Below are 12,014 nucleotides of genomic sequence, written 5' to 3'. Positions count from 1 at the left end.
ACCCGTGCAGCCCCCGAGAGAACCGGCCGGCGGTGTGCCGCTCCCCTGCGGAAGTGGGGAATGCGGCCAGGGGGAACTGCCCTTCCACGGAGGTGGAAGGAATAGTAGCCAACCCGGGAAGAACCAGCAGCAAACCCGGGGAGGGCCGAGCAGACGAAAGAACAGCGCAGGGTCCTGTGTTGCTCCTCCACGAAGAGGGGGAGCGACATAATGGTGCCGTGACTCGGATATGAAGCCTAGGCAGGGTTTGGTGTCTTTCCTCCACGAAGAGGGGGAGCGACATAATGGTGCCGTGACTCGGATATGAAGCCTAGGCAGGGTCCTGTGTCGTTCCTCCATGAAGAGGGGGAGCGACAGCCGATATCATCAGTTTAAATATTGAGTTTGCACATTCAGCTTATCCCTTGGTCATTGCACATTTGAGAATTGACTTAAGAATTTTAAGAGCTTCTATTGCTTCAAGTACCACCACTGCCACAAATGGCTGCCATTGCAGATGTTATATGCCAGCTACTATAACCCTCTACTTAATAATTATTGCATAAACTCTAGGATGAAGGTACTGTTGCTATTGCCATTCTCAGATCATAAAAGTAAGTTACAGAGACATAGTTGTCTAAAAACATGTAGCTAGAAATCATGAGAGCCAAAACACAAATCCATAGGCAGTTTAGAGCTAAAGGAGAGGTATATAAAATGAAAAAAGTCATAGTAAACTCTATTCTTTTTTTATCTCTTTTTTTTTCCCCACAGGCAGAATTAGTGTGAGAGAGAGAGACAGAGAGAAAGGTCTTCCTTTCCGTTGGTTCACCTCCCAAATGGCCGCTATGGCTGGCACGCCGATCTGAAGCCAGGAGCCAGGTGCTTCCTCCTGGTCTCCCATGCGGGTGCAGGACCCAAGCACTTGGGCCATCCTCTACTGCACTCCTGGGCCACAGCAGAGAGCTGGACTGGAAGAGGAGCAACTGGGACAGAATCCGGCGCCCCAACCAGGACTAGAACCCGGAGTGCCAGCGCCTCAGGCGGAGGATTAGTCAAGTGAGCCGCAGAGCCGGCCAATAAATTCTATTCTTAAGAACTTCAATATTATTTCCCCAAATATGCAAGGGGCAGTTCAATGAGCATCCAGTTGGTAGAGGTCATGAATGCCACTCAACACCTTATAATGCAGAAAAGAGCTCTTGACAGAAGAAAAATCCTTCATGTATCCCAAATGTCTGTAGTACCAACTTGAGAAAATATTTCAAAGAAAGTAGCCCTGCCAATTTCAGAAAGCAATATTTAGCAAAATAAAGCAGGTAGCCTCTGGTTTATATGCTTTAGTTCTAACCCCCGGTATCTCCGACTGCCACTGCTTTTAGAGACAGGTCCTCTAAGGAGGTTATCAGGTTACAATGAGGCCATTGTATGGGCAGTAGTCCAATCTAACTGGACCCCTGATAAGAAAAGTACCTTTGGGCACATGGAGAAACATGGGAGGATCATATGAAGAGGCAGAGAGAAGGTAGCCAAGAAGAGAGGACTAAAACAGATTTTATTTTTATGGCCCTGTATGGTTTCAAAGGAAACCAATTATATCAGTACACTGATCCTGGATTTCCAGCCTTCAAAAACTAGTCTCTGGTATTTATTGTTAGCAAAGTAACAAATTACTCGAGGCTGCAAATTATTTTCAGGAACATTTAGTACTTCTGAGGTATTATTTTACATAGTCTATTACTATGCTAATTTAAAATGTTTCACCTCTTCAGTAAACCTGATGTTTTACTGTGTTTACTTTGGCGAATTTTGTTAATTTCCATTTTGGAACAAAATTTACTTTAGCTTCTCATTTCAGACTGTTAGGGATTTCAAAAAATCTCCAAGACCTATATTTAAGAAACCTGCCCCATTTTCTCCATTTGTAGATGGTTTGTTACTATTCAGATTACATTTTAAGACTGGTGTCTTTCACCGTTTAATATATCACTTACCTTAAAATTTTAACCAAATGAATCTTCCTCATAACATAAATTTTTGACTTTGCTAATATGAAATAAAATTAATAATCCCAAAATGAAATTGTTTGTTACATTCTCACCAGCATCATTTAGAAGCTGATTAAATACTTGGCATTTCTCATTTTAGCTCTTTAAAAACAAATGGCTATATGGTTCATGCAAGGAGACAGCATAGATTTTAAATGTATACCAATTCCTTTCTTTTCCTTTCTTAAGTGCATTCCAATTCCTTTCAGGAGCTTTTTCATGCTTTCCTAGAGATGCTCATTTTTGTTAGGTAGCCAAAGTAGACATCCCAAGAAAGCACTTGCTTATTATCCTTCTTTGTAAATGTAGTTATCATCCTTTATATTATGGAACAAGTAAATTCCATACACACATAACACACACACAAAAAAAACACACGCTCATGATTCCAAGCATTGCACTTGAAATCCTTCCCTTTTCTCCATGTCAACCTGGAAACACTACGTCTGTTGTCTGTCACTTGTTTGTGGGGCCTGCTCCTTCTCGAGACCCAAACCTTTAGATATGTTGTGGTAAGCACACTGCCTTTACCTTAGTAATAGCTCTTACATTCGCCGCTATGGCCTTCCCTCACCTCGCACTGCTAAAAATTCCTATCAGTAGAAAAACTAATATGTTGTTCAGAGAAGCCACTGCTGTTGTTCCTATAACTGCTATAGCTTCTGTGTTTGGGCTCTTTCCTCAGTAAAGACAGAAAAAAACTTCACTTTTATGCATTTTGTTGTTGTTATTCACTTCTCCCATCCTCTATCTGCTCCCCAAGCTAGATCATTCAATAAAAGAGTCTTTGAGCTTGATTTCTGAAACCTCTTTAGACATTATTTCTTTTTTATTCTGTGCTAAAGTGCTCTGGACCCACAGATCAATTGGATCCTTGCCTTCAAGGAGCTATGTTCTTTTGAATAATTAACTTTAAAAATTATGCCTGCTATCAATGATGACCATATCAATAATAAGATTTGTGTATTGCCTTTGGAAGGCAATCAGAAACTAGAGAAATAAGGTTCCTCATATACAGGTTTAAAGAATGTAAATGTTCTCCTTGATAGGATAAACAGAGTATATGACTTAAAGTACAGGTAAATTAAGGACCAAAGGACCAAAGAGAAGAGTTTGTTTCATTTTCTTTCACATTTGGATTAAAATACTAATTACCAATATTTTGCAAACTGTGTGCATAGGTCTCAGTGAAACAATGGAAGAAATAATTTAATGAATTTCTAAGACTCTGGAAAAAGGAAGAGGCAAAACTTAAAAAGATTCCAGGGATGGGTGCATAGATTGGCATTCAGGGAGCATATAGTAAAACAAGAGCTAAACTCGATGCAATCCATTCAAAAAGTTTGTGTGGCCCTACCTATTCCTCATCCCTGCAGTTTGACAATCTCAATATGAAATCTCAAATTATTTATCAAGTTCCCATTATCTTCTTCTGACACCAAATTCATCCATATGGTTACCCACCCCAGAAAACATGTAGTAAGATTCAGGATCACATGGAAGATAGTGCAGACTGTGGACACTACTAATCAACATTTTTTGTTTTATAAATTCATCCCTTCCCTTTAAATTGGATTTTACCTTTCATTACTCATTTTTTGTCCAAGGCATGTCATCAAAAATTTATCCTTCTTTTGACCCCACACTCTTCATATACTCTTTCTTCTCTTGCTTCCTTTATAAGCAAATTTATCAATAGTTTTGTATATTTTATTTCATTGCTTTACACCCATTACAAATTCCCTAGATTTGTGCATATGTCCATGGTATACAAGAATAATTTTAATTAAGATCTCTACTGACCTATTACTAAACTGTGGATATTTTTAGTCTTCATCTTCATTGTTTTTCCAGTAGCATTGAAAGTTTACAGACCCTTCTCCTTTCTTGAAACCTTTTCTTTATCAAACTTCTGATTTGCTCCAGTTAAAATTTCTTTATCTCTTTTCAAGGTGCAAAAGTGTCTAATCTTCTTGTAAATCATTAGTTATCAGTTATTCGAAGTTCAACCTCATTTTTTTCACATATTTTATACTTTCTGCATAAACATATTCTACTTTCTGTAGACAATATCTTTATAGCATATCAATTAAATATGCATTTGCCAATGTCTCTCAAAACTATATCTCTCTATATTCTGACCTTTCTTACCAGCTTCAACTTCATGTGTGCAATTACCTGCCTAGATGATTATTTGGAAATAAGCCACTTTTATGGTTCAAAGACAATTTTAATACAACCTAATCAAAATGATTTACGACTACAGAAAACTGAGCCTAAACTTGTATTTCTCCTTTGCTAAGCCATAAAGCTATGAATTATCCTCAGCACTAGCCTCTTCTTTAATCCACTGTTTATCCTATCCAGTTTACATATATTTATGTTCAGATTTTAATTTATATCTACTTGCTTAGTATACCCATGTCTTCCATTTCAACTGATAAGGCCCAACAGGAAGTTGTCATAATCTCTTGTTTGGACTTCTTTAAAGAGTTAATCAAAGGCCGGCGCCGCAGCTCACTAGGCTAATCCTCCGCCTTGCGGCACCAGCACACCGGGTTCTAGTCCCGGTCAGGGCGCCCGATTCTGTCCCGGCTGCCCCTCTTCCAGGCCAGCTCTCTGCTGTGGCCAGGGAGTGCAGTGGAGGATGGCCCAAGTGCTTGGGCCCTGCACCCCATGGGAGACCAAGATAAGTACCTGGCTCCTGCCATCGGATCAGCACAGTGCGCTGGCCGCAGCGCACCGGCCATGCCGGCCATTGGAGGGTGAACCAACGGCAAAGGAAGACCTTTCTCTCTGTCTCTTTCTCTCACTGTCCACTCTGCCTGTCAAAAAAAATTAAAAAAAAATAAAAATTAAATTAAAGAGTTAATCAAGTTTCTAATATTTGCTCTGCATCTCCAGAGAAATAGTACAAATAAGATATGAGATAGATGCATAGATGAATAGATATAAGTATTAGATACACATATAGATGGCAGATAACTATAGATATATCAAATATAGATGAGTTGACCCATGACACTGTGGAGGCTGAGAAGTCGCCGTCTGCATTTGGCAAGCAGGAGATCCAGGAGTCAGTGACCCAGTGATATTGATCCAGTCTGAATCTGACATCTTGAGAACGAGAGGAATTAGTAGTGTAAGTTCTAACATTAAAGCAGAAGAAGACCCGTGTTCCAGTTCATATATTTAGGCAAGTGAAGGTCACTCTTATTTAGTTTTTTTGTTGTTGTTGTTCTATTCAGGTAGTCAATATATTGGACAAGGATCACTCACTCTAGGGAGGGAAATTTGCTTTATTCTTAGTATGCCAATTCAAAACTTAATCTCGTGGAAGAACACTGTCACAGGCACACTCAGATAATGCTTGACCACATGTCTAGGCACCCTGTGGCACAGTCAACTTAACACATATTATTAATTCCACCATGCATGCATAGCTACTTTTTCCCTGGAATGCATGAGTCTTATGACAGCCTACAGGGATTCATGATTTTCCCCCTATGTACTTATTTAATCCTTTTTCACACTGCTCCTAATTGTTAGTGTCTACACTTAACTCCTACCAGTTGTTTTCAGTTCCAGAGACATTACTTTCTTCACTGGTTTGTCTTCCTCAAGTACCTCCTAGCCTGTTCTCTTTCTAGACAGTTACTTGAGAACTTTCAAGTCTTAGAGCAATGGTTGGAAGTGCATTATGAATACTCAGACTGAGTGATATACTTATCACCTGTTCTTACAACATCATTTATTTTTTTCCATATATATTTTCCCTTAATGACAATTTAGGTGTTCATTATATTAAAATTTTCCAATTCAAGAGACCATTAAACAACCAAGGTCAAATGCAATACTGAGTTGTGGTCAATATTGTAACTTCAGGGACTATTCCAGTTTTGGATACATGAAATGTATTCAGCACATACTTGAGTAAACAACCTATGTCTTCATTGTATCTATAAACTGTCCAATCAGGTATGCCAGGGCAACACTGCAGAACCACACCGGATCTTCTTTTTTGGTGCCATCATATGTGGATTACTGAATCTGCTCCTGAAAGAGGCCCCAGGTGCTTAGCCTTTGCCACTCTTTGAATTTCCACAAGAGGCCTCAGGAGGATGCCTGGACACCTCGGATGCTGGAAAATGTTTTGGGAGATGACGGATGGCTGAATAGTAAGAAGCCACACTGACCTCAACGAGAGAAAGATATGAGAAAAATAAGAGAAGCATCATATTCCCAAGGAAATGACTGAAATTTTCAGTGGAGAACTGATAGAACAGAATACAGACTCCCTGGGCAGCAAGGAGAGTGCACTGATATGCAACCACCAGCCACATTGCCAGTCACATCTGCATCTCCATGACTGGCTCCTGGCTAGGAAACAACATCTTGCCAAAGTAAGTTAGGAAGAAGCCGGCACAGTCCTCCCTACCCGCAGATTTAACTGAGGGAGCATTTCGCAGGCCCCACTGATTTCAAGAGATTACTTTGCTCCATAAAGGGAAGCCACATTGCTTGCCTCCCTCCTCAAGCCAAAGCAACAGAACTCTTTTCTGACTCAGGAGATAGCAAGCTGTTCTGCTGCTACCAGAAGCTACCAAAACCAGAAACAGAGAGACTTACAGGTGAAAAGCAGACTCTCTGCATCCTGTGACTGTGGGAATTCTGGGCATAAGCAATGGAGTTAAGAAAACTGTAGGTTTTCTTTTATTGTTTTTCTCTCCCTTGTCTCCTCCCAGTGTTGCATCCTCTTTACTTATTTTGAGGTTCACTCCAGATCCCCTAGTAAACCTTGTGATTTTTGAGACAATATGATGAGCTTGTTTCCATGGAGACTTAAATCCTGGGTAAGCATTGCTTAATCTCACAATTTTTTGCATATTAACACAACAGAAAGGCTTGGCTCAAAAACAACGAAAAATACTCACCGATGAAATTACAGCCATCTAAAACCTTTTTCTTTCTTTGAACTATATAAAAATTTATGTGTGTGTGTTAAGGTGTGTGTAATAGTAGTAGTAGTACTAATAGTATATGTGTACTTATGCAATATACATTAAGTATACATATTTTAACAGTACATGTATGTATATTTATATTTGTGTGTACTTAGATGTAGATTTGTGTTGGGTTCCTTCCAAGTGCCTCTGGAAATCTGAGGTCTAGCTGGTGTTGCTTGTATTTATCCATCTCATCTGTTCTATGCCTCCTAGATGAAGCTGAACATATTATGATACCTGTAATGCTAGTCTAGTAAAATGTGTGAACCGTACAAAGATAACTACTTAGGAAGTAACAATGAAAAGAAAACAAATTAATTCAAAATATCCAAATCTAGATAGTACCTGCTAATACACATAGAAATAAATGCGGAAAATCCTTATGAGGAAATTAAAAATTACTTGAATGATATAGATGACTATATGAATAAAAGCATCATAAGGAAACTTAGTTACTACTCAATAATTTTATAAACACAGAAGACATTTTTTAACTTGAAAAAATGATTCATATTTATAGTATAAAAATGGGTAAGAGGAGCTGGCATTGTGGCACAGCTGGTCAAGCCACTACCTGTGATGCCAGCATCTGATATCAGAGTGCAGGTCCGAGTTCCTAATGCTCCAATTTTGATATTGCTCCCTGATAACATGCCTGGGAAAGCAGCAGAAGATGGTCCAAGTCCTTGGATCTCTGCCATCCACATGGGAAACCCAGATGGAATTCTAGGATCCTAGCTTTGACCAGCCCAGCCATGGCTGTTGCGGCCATTTGGGGAGTGAAGCAGCAAACAGATGATCTCTCTCTCTCTCTCTGCCTTTCAAATAAATAAATAAATTAGTCTTTCAGAAATAGAACTTGTTCAGCTTCACATTATAATGAAACAGAAAATGTGTTTGTGGATATTCTACACTGCTTTTTTTTTTTTTTTTTTTTTTTTTGACAGGCAGAGTGGACAGTGAGAGAAAGAGAGACAGAGAGAAAGGTCATCCTTTGCCGTTGGTTCACCCTCCAATGGCCACTGCGGCCGGCACACCGCGCTGATCTGAAGCCAGGAGCCAGGTGCTTATCCTGGTCTCCCATGGGGTGCAGGGCCCAAGTACTTGGGCCATCCTCCACTGCACTCCCTGGCCACAGCAGAGAGCTGGCCTGGAAGAGGGGCAACCGGAAGAGAATCTGGCGCCCCGACCGGGACTAGAACCCTGTGTGCCGGCTCCGCAAGGGGGAGGATTAGCCTAGTGAGCCACGGCGCCGGCCTACACTGCTTTTTTGTTTTCTTTATCAAAGTGAATCTCCCATAACATAAAATAGAAGTCTATGATTTAGGGTCATTTAATACATTCATTCTGTTTTTCAACAATCACTTTTATCTAGTCCCAAAACACTTTAATTATCTTAAAATAAAACCTCAAACACATCAATAGTCACTCCTATTCCATCCTCACCGAGGCCTGGCAATCAGCAATCTGCTTTTGGTCTCAATACACAGACTAATTTTGGGTAATTCATATAAAGGAAATGATAGAACATGCAATTTGTTGTGTCTTGCTCCTTTGCTTAATGTAATAGTTTCTGAGTTCCCTCATATTTAGTATGTATCATTTTGAATTCCTTTTCATAACTGTATAATATTCCATTGTATGAAAATATGACATTTAAATGATTCATATCAGTTGATGGGCATGTGGGTTGTATGGAAACTGTATATATAAATGTATTCAATATAATATTATAGAAGTACAGTTTGAATAATTAAGACATTGAGGGGCCGGCACTGTGGTGCAGCAGGTTAAAGCCCTGGCCTAAAGCACCAGCATCCCATATGGACGCCAGTTCTAGTCCCAGCTGCTCCTCTTCCCATCCAGCTTTCTGCTATGGCCTGGGATAGCAGTAGAAGATGGCCCAAGTCCTTGGGCCCCTGTACCCACATGGGAGACCCGGAGGAAGCTCCTGGCTCCTGGCTTTGGATTGGTGCAGCTCCAGCCGTTGCGGCCATCTGGAGAGTGAGCCAGTGGATGGAAGACCTCTCTCTCTGTCTCTACCTCTCTCTGTAACTCTGTCTTTCAAATACATAGAATAAATCTTTAAAAAAAATGTTTGTGGAGAAATGGAATAAAAAGATGTTTGTTTTAAAAGAACAACATTGAAATAGTTGGCTTTTTGGGAAAAACTAATTTTGAGTCATTTTTCTGTGTTCTAGAAAAATATATAAATGAATATTTATATAATCTTGGATTGAAGAAATTTTTCTAATGTTGACATAAAGTAACTAAAATAGATTTGAATATTTAAAATTTATACAAAATTCCATGTGAGAGTTAAGTCAGTTGCTCTAGCCTATAAATAATCATTATAAGCAGTGGGTAGGCCGGTGCCACAGCTTAATAGGCTAATCCTCCACCTGTGGCGCCGGCACCCCGGGTTCCAGTCCTGGTCGGGGAGCCAGATTCTGTCCCAGTTGCTCCTCTTCCAGTCCAGCTCTCTGCTGTGGCCTGGGAGTGCAGTGGAAGATGGCCCAAGTGCTTGGGCCCTGCACCTGCATGGGAGACCAGGAGAAGCACCTGGCTCCTGGCTTCGGATCAGCATGGTGGGATGGCCACAGCACACTGGCCGCAGTGGCCATTGGGGGGTGAACCAACAGCAAAGGGAAGCCTTTTTCTCTGTCTCTTTCTCTCACTGTCCACTCGTCCACTCTGCCTGTCAAAAAAAAAAAAAAAAAACAGCACTGAGCACAAGAGTGAGAACAAGAAAACTAGCTTAGTGATTACTGAAGTTATAGAAGGCAGTAGTGAGGATGACCACAGCCAGGCTGGTAGTAGTGGAGATGAAATGACATCTTTGGTCTCCATTGCGGAAATTAAGCTTTCTGTTGATAAGGAAGTGAGAAGTAAAAGAAAGAGAAGATTCAAATATTATAGTCTTTTCACTTAATCTACTGGGTGGTATTCTTTAATGAAATAAAAATTAATAAAATAGACACATTTGAGGGCCAATTGAAGAAATTCTAAAAGCATACATTCCAAAATATGAATCCAAGAGCTGTCTCTGAATTGGAAATTTTGTACTTATATTTCACTTATATTTCTATTGTTTATATTTCACAAGTGAATGGCATTGCCAATTGATTAATTATTTGAAAATAAAACAATTTTTTAAAATTCACATAAATTTATTACATGTGCCTAACTACATTTCCCTAGTCTTCAAGGTATTTTCAAGTACACGATGTTTAAAAGGACTAGCTAAATAAAAGATAGTTCAAATATTTCCATTCTCTTTGATATATAAAAACAAAATTTCATGTAGAGAATTATCATATACAGTTATTGAAGTAGGCATATGGAGTTTTCTTGGAACTAATGTTCAGTAGAGCCCAAATCATTTAACTACTCCCTGATAAAGATAAGATAATGCTGGTTCCTGGTAGAATAAGGTATTTTGTAAGAATATTGTGGATGTTCACAAGAAACCATAATAAAATGTGAGTATGAGGAAAGTGCTGCAATGTAGATTGGCACCCACAGACACACACTGGTTGAAGTGACTGGTATCTGGAAAATAATAACTTAAGGACATTCCAAGCAAAAAGTATACCTTTTTGAATCTTTTGTGTGAGCTATTAGTTTCAAATAAATATAAATTTGGGGTTACTTAATATATTAGTTCATATGAAGAGAAGTTCCAAAGGGAGATAATATGATTAAATAGGAAGAGTCTGGCAATAGAGGCAAAGTGCATGAATTCTACACTTACTGTGGCTATTCATTTGCATCGTTATATTCAGAAAGTCACTAAAACATTTTTTGTTTTTATTATTTTTTTGGAAATGACCTAGTATGAGCACACAGTGGGAAATGCTGTATAATTTGAAAATGTCATCATTGTTTGTATCGTCTTTATTATTCAGTGATTTCCAAAGCTTCAAGCTTTAAAACTAAGGGTTCAAAGTTTGCCCAAGAAGTGTCATTTAAATGGAATGTTGTGATCAAAGGGAAAGTGTCAATCAGAATAAATTCAAGGTTGATAGACTGGCCAACTTACAAGTAGAATGCAAAAGAGTATGATGCTTTCTTTCCACTCCATTCTCTCACCTGCTTCATTAGAACTATATAAGTTTTAGTTTTTAACAAAACACTTGACTGAAAAAAATGTCCGTTCTAAATTAAAAATGGTTATGCCAATCTATCATAGCAGCATAAAAGTGTCAATATGATGCAAATAAACAGTTCATGCCAAGAGCTGGGCATCATAACATTGCTCTTCATTAGGAGAATGGCTTACATTCTTCATTTTTACAATAAGGCTTAAATAGGATTCTTTCTCAAAGCCTACACCCCGTTCTAAAATGCTGACTCTGAAAAATTAAAATGTTGCCCATTCATTGTGTAAAAGTTACCTTGAAAATTCTTTGACAAGAGTTGGGTATTTGCTTAATAAAAATTATTTGGCATCTCTCAGTAACCTCTAATATACATAAGCTTATTTATATCATCTTAGAAAGGTTGATATTTTGAATGCATTTATGGCTGTACAGAATTGTTTGTGGACCCACATATATAGGAATAAAAAGGAAGTTTAGTGACCTGTAATGGTGAATGGATGTCCTCATTTTACATACCATATTCCATTTTTTTTCTTTTCTAAATTCTAAGATGATAAAGCAGGAATAGAAGAGATCTTTAAAAGGGTAAGAGATGTGATTACAGGAAAGCAATTTCCTGCCAAGAGAGTTTCAGAGGATGAGGACTCTTTACTATGAAAAGGAGAAGACACCAAGGAAAATAATGGCACTACATTACTGATAACTGGCATTACAGGAGGGTGTTTCCATCTGACCTATTTTAAATATTTAAAATACATACAAAGGATCATCACCAAAACCCTGTTCCCAAAAACCATTATAACGAATGGCATTTAGAGAGTGTTGTTTGAAATTGACCCTCTTACAGAGTCCTTAGAATGTGTAATGGAGTAAAAGAC

This window comes from Oryctolagus cuniculus, chromosome 1, assembly GCF_051225735.1.
Source record: "Oryctolagus cuniculus isolate XC-2025 breed Fujian yellow rabbit chromosome 1, ASM5122573v1, whole genome shotgun sequence".
In the NCBI taxonomy this organism is placed as follows: Eukaryota; Metazoa; Chordata; class Mammalia; order Lagomorpha; family Leporidae; genus Oryctolagus; species Oryctolagus cuniculus.
The sequence above is the reverse complement of the archived record's forward strand: the minus strand, read 5'-3'. Positions refer to the sequence as shown.